Source organism: Choloepus didactylus, chromosome 6 (assembly GCF_015220235.1).
Source record: "Choloepus didactylus isolate mChoDid1 chromosome 6, mChoDid1.pri, whole genome shotgun sequence".
In the NCBI taxonomy this organism is placed as follows: Eukaryota; Metazoa; Chordata; class Mammalia; order Pilosa; family Megalonychidae; genus Choloepus; species Choloepus didactylus.
Genome location: NC_051312.1, coordinates 14,795,046 through 14,803,643, shown reverse-complemented (window position 1 = coordinate 14,803,643; position 8,598 = coordinate 14,795,046).

Here is an 8,598-nt window from a genome sequence, read left to right as displayed (position 1 = left end):
GAAATTATCAGAGAATATGACCATAGAGATGAAAAGTAGAGTATGGGTTATGAGAAGTGGGGAAAGGGGCAATGGGGAGTTAAGAAATGAGTGTAGAGTTGCTGTTTGAGGTGAAGGGAAATTTCTAGTAATGGATGGTGGGAAGGTGATAGCATTACAACATTCTAAATGTGATTAATCCCACTAATGGAATGCTAGGGAGGGGGTGAAATGGGAAGATTTTGGCTGTATATATGTTTCCACAATTGAAAAAAAAAAAAAAGACAGTCTAAATAGATGACAATTGAATGTCAAGGATGATCCTGGATGGGATCTGAGGATGGAGGACAGGAAGCTCAAAGGGACACAGTTGGGACATAAGGAAAAAAAAAAAGGAAATATAGAATGTAAGCTTTGTATTAATGTTGAATTTCTTCAACTTCTTAGCTGTGCTTAATAGGATTGCATAAAAGAATGTTCTTGTTCATGGGAATTGTATATGTGAATTATAGTGTTTGTTCAAGGATGTGTGCAGCTTGCTCTCATATGTTCAGAAGGCAGAGCAATAGATGATGGATGATAGGGAGGGAGGGAAAGAAAGAAAGAAATGGCAGTGTGACAGCATGTTAAAGTTGATGGATTGGGGAATCGGGGGAGGGGGGTCAAAGTATGCTGTGTATGGGGTTTGTATTGTTTTTGCAACTGTTCTTGTAACTTTGAATTTATTTCAAAATAAAATTTTTTTAAAAAGTGGATCAATAGTTTTCAAGTGTGGAAAGAAAAGAACTTTCAAACCAGAATTCTATATCTAGCAAAAATATCCTTCAGGAGTGAAAAGGAAATCAAGACCTTCTTAGATGAAGAAAAAACTGGGCAAATTTGCCATCAACAGACCTACTCGGAAAGAATGGCTAAAGAAGTTCTAGCAACAGAGAGTAAATGATAAAAGATATTATCTTGGAACATCAGAAAGAAAAAAGAACAACAGAAAGAGTAAAAATATGGGTAAATACAATAGACTTTCCTTCTCATCTTGAGTTTTTAAAATTATGTTTGACAGTTGAAGCAAACATTATAACATCGTCAGGATGTGGTTCTCAATGTAAGTAGTGGAAATATAGTATAAACATGGGAAAGTAAAGGGAAGTAACTTTTCTACACTCTACTCAAACTGGTAAAATGTCAAAACCAATTGACCATGATGTTTGTATAATATAGTACATAGAACAATCATTAAAATATTTCTACAAAGAGATACTCTCAAAAACACTGTAAATAAATAAAAATGAAATTCTAAGAAATCCTCAAGTAACCCAGAGCAAGCAAGAAAAAGAAAACAGGAATAAAAAGCAGAGGGAATAAACAGGAAAACAAAAAGCTGCCTTAAGCCTATGTCATGCTAATAATTACATCAAATGGTGGAAACACATTCATTAAAAGACAGAGATTGACAGAGTGGATAAACAAATTTTTTAAGATATGACCCAACTACATGCTATTTATAAGAAATTCACTTTAAATATAATTATATAGGTAGACTGAAAATGAAAGAATGGAAATACATATATGATGCAAACATTGATCAAAAGCAAGCAGGAAAAACGATGTTGATATCAGATAAAGTAGATTTTAGAGCATAGAAAATTATGCAGGGCAGAGTGACTTACATAATGGTAAAATGGTAAAAGGATCAAAATAACAAGAAGATATAGTAATCCTCAATGTTTATGCACAAAACAACATAGTGGCACACTATATGAAGCAAAAACTGATAGAATTGAAAGCAAAAACAGAAAATCCGGAATCTTCATTGGAGACTTCAACACCCCTTTCTCAAAAATTGGTGTAATAGGAGTACCCAGGAGACATGCCAAGCCACAGAAAAGCAGGGGTGGGGGCAGGGGAGGGAGGAGTGTTCACCCTGCAAAGCAGTCGCGGACCCAAGAGCTGTCGAGAGCTGTGCCAGAGCCAAGCTGCAGAGAAGTGAGGGAGAGTGTTTGCCCCGCGAAGCCGCCAGGGAGCAAGGAGCCTGCTGGAGCCAAGCCACAAACAAGTGGGTAAGTGTTCTCCCCCAAAAGATACCGGTGGTGCAGGCGTAGACAAGCGGACCCATGGCCAAAAACTACTGTGACAGAGACAGGCCATTGCAGCAGGCAGAGCAGAGCGAAAGCGGGTAGCTCTCCATGCCCCGTGTAGCCGTCTTTGCAGCTGGCTGGGAGACACCCCTTCACAGCTCCAGCTGAAAGCCTCCTTAAGGGAACTCAGGATTCCACAGACTTGCGAAGGCATCCACCCTTCCTCCACTGGAGTCCATGATGTACACAGCCTGGAGGCAGGGCTGCCACACAGAAGCTCCAGGAACCCTCTCCCAATCCCAGGGACTCATGCGCACCCTGCAGAGAGGAACTGTGGGGCATTTGAACTGGAGGGGGGAGACTTGCAGGTCTGCAGCCACAGGGTACACCACCTACAGCCCCAGTAAATGCTGGGATCACCATGTCCTGAAGTGATCTCCCTGCCAAACTGCATAGGGCACATCGCCCACCCACAGGGCTGATGATCCCCACTGCTCACAGAAAATTGGTGCACTGATAGGATTTCCACATGGTTTAGATGCCCACCTAGTGCACAGACAAAGTTGGGGAGAACTGGCTTGAGGCTAAGAGGTGGCTCAGGAGCACCATCTGCTGATAGCTCCAGGAAAGGGCACTCCACCAAGCTCTAGCTCTGTCAAATTATAGATAAGTGTTCAAATAAGTCTACATATCCTAAAAGAACCCTATCAAGACAAGAAAATGCCAAAAAGCTAAAAACAACAGAGAACTTTAAAGCATATGAAGAAACAAGAGGATATGGATAACTCAAATGCCCAAATCAAAAAACCAGAGGAGACACAGAACTTGGAGCAATTAATCAAAGAAGTACTCACAAACATCAGTAGCATGGCTTAGGATATAAAGGGCATCAGGAAGACCCTAGAGGAGCGTAAGGAAGAATTTGTAAGAGTAAATTTTAAAAAATAGAGGAGCTTATGGAAATAAACCATTGATCAAATTAAAAAGATTCTGAAAACACATAGCAGCAGATTACATGAAGTAGAAGAATGAGTAGGTGAACCCAAAGAAAATGTTTTAGAGAATGAAAGCACAAAAGAATGAATGGAGAAAAAAATGAAAAAGTTTGAAATGGCTCTCAGAGATATGGACAATATGAAGTGCACAAATATAAGAATCATTGGTATTCCAGAAGGGGAAGAGAAGGGTAAAGGTCTTGGAAGTGTATTCAAAGACATTGCTTAGGAAAACTTCCCAATCCTTCTAGATGGCATAAATATTCAAAACAAAGATGCCCAATGAACTCCAAACAGAATAAATCCAAATAAACCCACTCTGAGACATATTCTTATCAGATTGTCAAATGCTGAAGAGGAGCAAGTTCTGAAAGCAAGAGAAAAGCAATTCACCACATACAAGAGAAACAACATAAGACTAAGTAGTGACTACTCAGCGGCCACCATGGAGGCAAGAAAACAGTGGTATGACATAGTTAAAATTCTGAGCAAGAAAAATTGCCAACCAAGAATTCTTCATCCAGCAAAGCTCTCCTTCAAATTTGAGGGAGAGCTTAAAATCTTCACAGACAAGCAAATGCTGAGAAAATTTGCTAACAAGAGACCTGCTCTACAAGAAATACTAAAGGGAGTCCTACCAGCAGAGAAAAAAGAAAGGAGAGAGAGGTCTAGAGAAGGAATCAGAATTGAAGAGTTTTAGTAAGGGTACATTAAAGGAAATAGAAAGGGAAAAAATATCTGACAAACAAAAACCAAAGGATATGATGGCTGATTCAAGAACTGCCTTCACAGTAATAACATTGAATGTGAATGTATTAAACTTCCCAATTAAAAGATATAGCTTGGCAGAATGGATTAAAAAATATGAACTACCAATATGTTGCTTACAAAAGACTCATCTTAGACCCAGAGACACAAAGAAATTGGAAGAGAAAGGATGGAAAAAAATATTCCATGCAAGCTGCAGCCAAAAGAAAGCAGGAGTAGCAATATTAATCTCACATAAAATAGACTTTAAATGCAAAGATGTCATAAGAGACAAAGAAGGTCACTATATACTAATAAAAGGGACAATTCAACGAGAAGAGATAATAATCATAAATGCCTATGCACCCAATCACAGTGCCCTAATGTACATGAGACAAACATTGGCAAAACTGAAGCAAGCAATAGATGATTCCACAACAATTGTGGGAGACTTTAATACATCACTCTTTCCCATAGATAGATCAACCAGACAGTGGACCCATAAGGAAATTTAAAACCTAAATAATGAGGTAAATAAATTTGGCTTAACAGACATATATAGAACATTGCATCCCAAATCACCAGGATACCCATTTTTCTCTAGTGCTCATGGAACTTTCCTCAGAATAGAGCCATAAAACAAGCCTCAATAAATTTAAAAAGATTGATTGAAATTATTCAAAGCACATTCTCTGATCACAATGGAATACAATTAGAAGTAAATAACCATCAAAGATCTAGAACATTCACAAATATCTGGAGGTCAAACAACACACTCCTAAACAATCAGTGGGTTAAAGAAGAAATAGCAAGAGAAATTGCTAATATCTAGAGATAAATGAAAATGAGAGCACAACATATCAAAACTTATGGGATGCAGCAAAGGCGGTATTGAGGGGGAAATTTATAGCATTAAGTGAATACATTAAAAAGGAAAAAAGAGCTAAAGTCAAAGAACTAATGGAACAACTGAAGAAGCTAGAAAATGAATAGCAAACTAACCCTAAACCAAGTAGAAAAGAAATAACAAGGATTAAGGCAGAAACAAATGACATAGAGAACAAAAAAAAGAGAGAGAGAGAGAATAAATAAAACCAAAAGTTGGTTCCTTGACACCATCAACAAGATTCACAATCCTTTAGCCAGACTGACAAAATCAAAAAGAGTGAAGACCCAAATAAACAAAATAATAAATGAAAGAGGCAACATTACTGCAGATCCCGAAGAAATTTTTAATTGTAAGATGATACTATGAACAACTGTATGCCAACAAAGTGGATAATGTAGAATAAATGGACAATTTCCTGGAAACATGTGAGCAAGCTAGACTGACCAGAGAAGAAAGAGAAGACCTCAACAAACCAATCACAAGCAAAGAGATCCAACAGTCATCAAAAAGCTTCCCACAAATAAATGTCCAGGGCCAGATGACTTCACGGGGGAATTCTACCAAACTTTCCAAAAAGAACTGAAAACAATCTTGCTTAAACTCTTTCAAAAAATTGAAGAAAATGGAACACTATCTAACTCATTTTATGAAGCTAACATCAATCTAATACCAAAACCAGGTAAAGATGCTATAAGAAAGGAAAACTACAGGCCAATCTCCCTAATGAATATAGACACAAAAATTCTCAACAAAACACTTGCAAATTGAATCCAAAGATACATTAAAACAATCATACATCATGACCAAGTGGGGTTCACTCCAGGCATACAAGGATGGTTCAACATAAGAAAATCAATCAATGTAATACAACACATTAGCAAATCAAAAGGGAAAAATCAAATGATCATCTCAGATGCTGAAAAAACAGTCAACAAAATCCGGCATCCTTTTTTGATAAAAATACTTCAAAGGATAGGAATTGAAGGAAACTTCCTCAATATCATAAAGGGCATATATGAAAAACCCACAGCCAGCATAGTGTTCAATGGCAAGAGACTGAAAGCCTTCCCTCTAAGATCAGGAATGAGACAAGGATGCCTGCTGTCACCACTGTTTTTCAACATTGTGCTAGAAGTGCTAGCCAGGGCAATCCAGCAAGACAGAGAAATAAAAGGCATCCAAATTGGAAAAGAAGAAGTAAAACTGTCATTATTTGCAGATGATATGATCTTATATTTGGAAAACCCTGAGAAATCAATGACACAGCTACTTGGGCTAATAAGCAAATTTAGCAAAGTAGCGGGATGCAAGATTAATGCACATAAGTCACTAATGTTCCTATACACCAGAAATGACCTAACTGAAGAGACACGCAAGAAAAAGATTCCATTCTCAATAGCAACTAAAAAAATTAAGTACCTAGGAATAAACTCAACCAAGGATGTAAAAGACATATACAAAGAAAACTACCTAACTTTACTAAAAGAAATAGAAGGGGCCTAAAAAGATGGGAAAATATTCCATGTTCTTGGATGAGAAGGCTAAATGTCATTAAGATGTCAATTCTAACCAAACTCATCTATAGATTCAATGCAATTTCAATCAAAATTCCAATACCCTACTTTGCAGACTTGGAAAAGCTAGTTATCAAATTTATTTGGAAGGGAAAGATGCCTCAAATTGCTAAAAACATTCTAAAAAAAAAAAAAACGAAGTGGGAGTACTTACACTTCCTGACTTTGAAGCTTATTATAAATTCACAGTAGGCAAAACTGCATGATATTGGCACAAAGATAGACATATTGATCAATGGATCGAATTGAGAATTTGGAGATAGACCCCCAGATCTATTGGTCAACTGATCTTTGATAAGGCCCCCAAAACCACTGAACTGGGACACAACAGTCTCTTCAACAAATGGGGCTGGGACAACTGGAAATCCATATCCAAAAGAATGAAAGAGGACCCCTACCTCACACCCTACACAAAAATTAACTCAAAGAGGATTAAAGACCTCAATATAAGAGACAGTACCATAAAACTCCTGGAAGATAATGTAGGGAAACATCTTCAAGACCTTGTACTAAAAGGTCACTTCTTATACCTTACACCCAAAGCACAAGCAAGAAAAGAAAAAATAGATAAATGGGAACTCCTCAAAATTAAGAGCTTCTGTACCTCAAAGAAATTTGTCAAAAAGGTGAAGAGGCGGCCAACTCAATGGGAAAAAATTTTTGGAAACCATGTATCTGACAAAAGACTGATATGTTGCATATATAAAGAAATCCTACAATTCAACAACCATAGTACAAACAGCCCAATTATAAAATGGACAAAAGATATGAAAAGACATTTCTCTGAAGAAGAAATACAATTGGACAAAAAATACATGAAAAAAGTGTTCATCTTCACTAGCTATTAGGGAGATGCGAATTAAGACCACAACAAGATATCATCTCACACCAATTACAATGGCTGCCATTAAACAAACAGGAAACTACAAATGCTGAAGAGGATGTGGAGAAATTGGAACTGTTATTCATTGTTGGTGGGACTGTATTATGGTACAGCCACTCTGGAAGACAGTATGCCAGTTCCTTAGAAAACTAGCTATCAAGTTACCCTTCGATCCAGCAATTTCACTTCTCGGTATATACCTAGAAGATCTGAAAGCAGTAACAAGAACAGATATTTGCACACCGATGTTCATAACAACATTATTCACAATTGCCAAGAGATGTAAACAATCCAAATGTCCTTCAACAGTTGAACAGATAAATAAAATTGGTATATACACATGATGGAATACTACGCAGCAGTAAGAAGGAACGTGGGTGTGAAACATATGACAACATGGATGAACCTTGAAGACATAATGCTGAGTGAAATAAGCCAGGCACAAAAAGAGAGATATTGTATGTTACCACTAATGTGAACTTTGTGTATTATATTGTACAATGTAGGGGACCTAGGGATAGACAGCAAATAGTCAAAGGGGAACGATAATCTAATAAGAACAGATAAGTTGTGGAGGGCAATCTTAATGTTATAGGAATGCTCAGGAACAACTATGGTTTGTTAATTTTGGGGGGGTATGGTAGGAACATGTTGGAAGCAATGTAGTTATTTTCAGTTACTTGTTTTTCTTATTCCTTTGTTTGGTTATAGTTTATTTTCTTGAGGTAGGATAGGAGCATGTTGGAAGCAATATAGTTATATTAGGTTATTTTTCTTATTCCTGGGTTCAGTTACGGCTTGTTAATTTTCTTGGGGTATGGTAGGAACATGTTGGAAGCAATGTAGTTATTTTAGGTTATTTGTTTTCTTTGTTTTGGTTTTGTTTGAAGTGTTTTTTGTTGTTCATTTTTAATTTTTTTATAAATAAAGTTAAAAAATTAAAAACTAAAAAAACAGCCCAAAAAATGACATAATACTTTCACAAAGATCATATAGAACTCAACAATGCCATCAACCGACTTTTATGGAACGCTCCACCCAACAGCAGAATACATATTCTTTTCAAGTGCCCATGGAATATTAACCAAATAGAACATATCCTGGGCCATAAAACAAACCTCAAAAATTTTAAATCATACAGAGTGTGTTCTCTGACCAAAATGCAAACAAACTAGAAATTGATTCGAAAGATAACAAAACAAATCTCCAAACACTTAAAAGCTAACACTCTTCTAAATAATTCAGGGGAAGTCTCAATTTTAATTTTTTTAAAAATTCTATCAACTGAATGATAGTGAAAATACAGCATACCAAATTGATAGCACTAAATGCTTACATTAGAAAACAAGAAAACTGTCAAATAAATACTCTAAAGTCCCACCTTAAGAAAGGAGGAAAAGAAGAGCAAAATAAACCCAAAGCAAACAGGAGAAAATAATAAATATCAGAGCAGAAA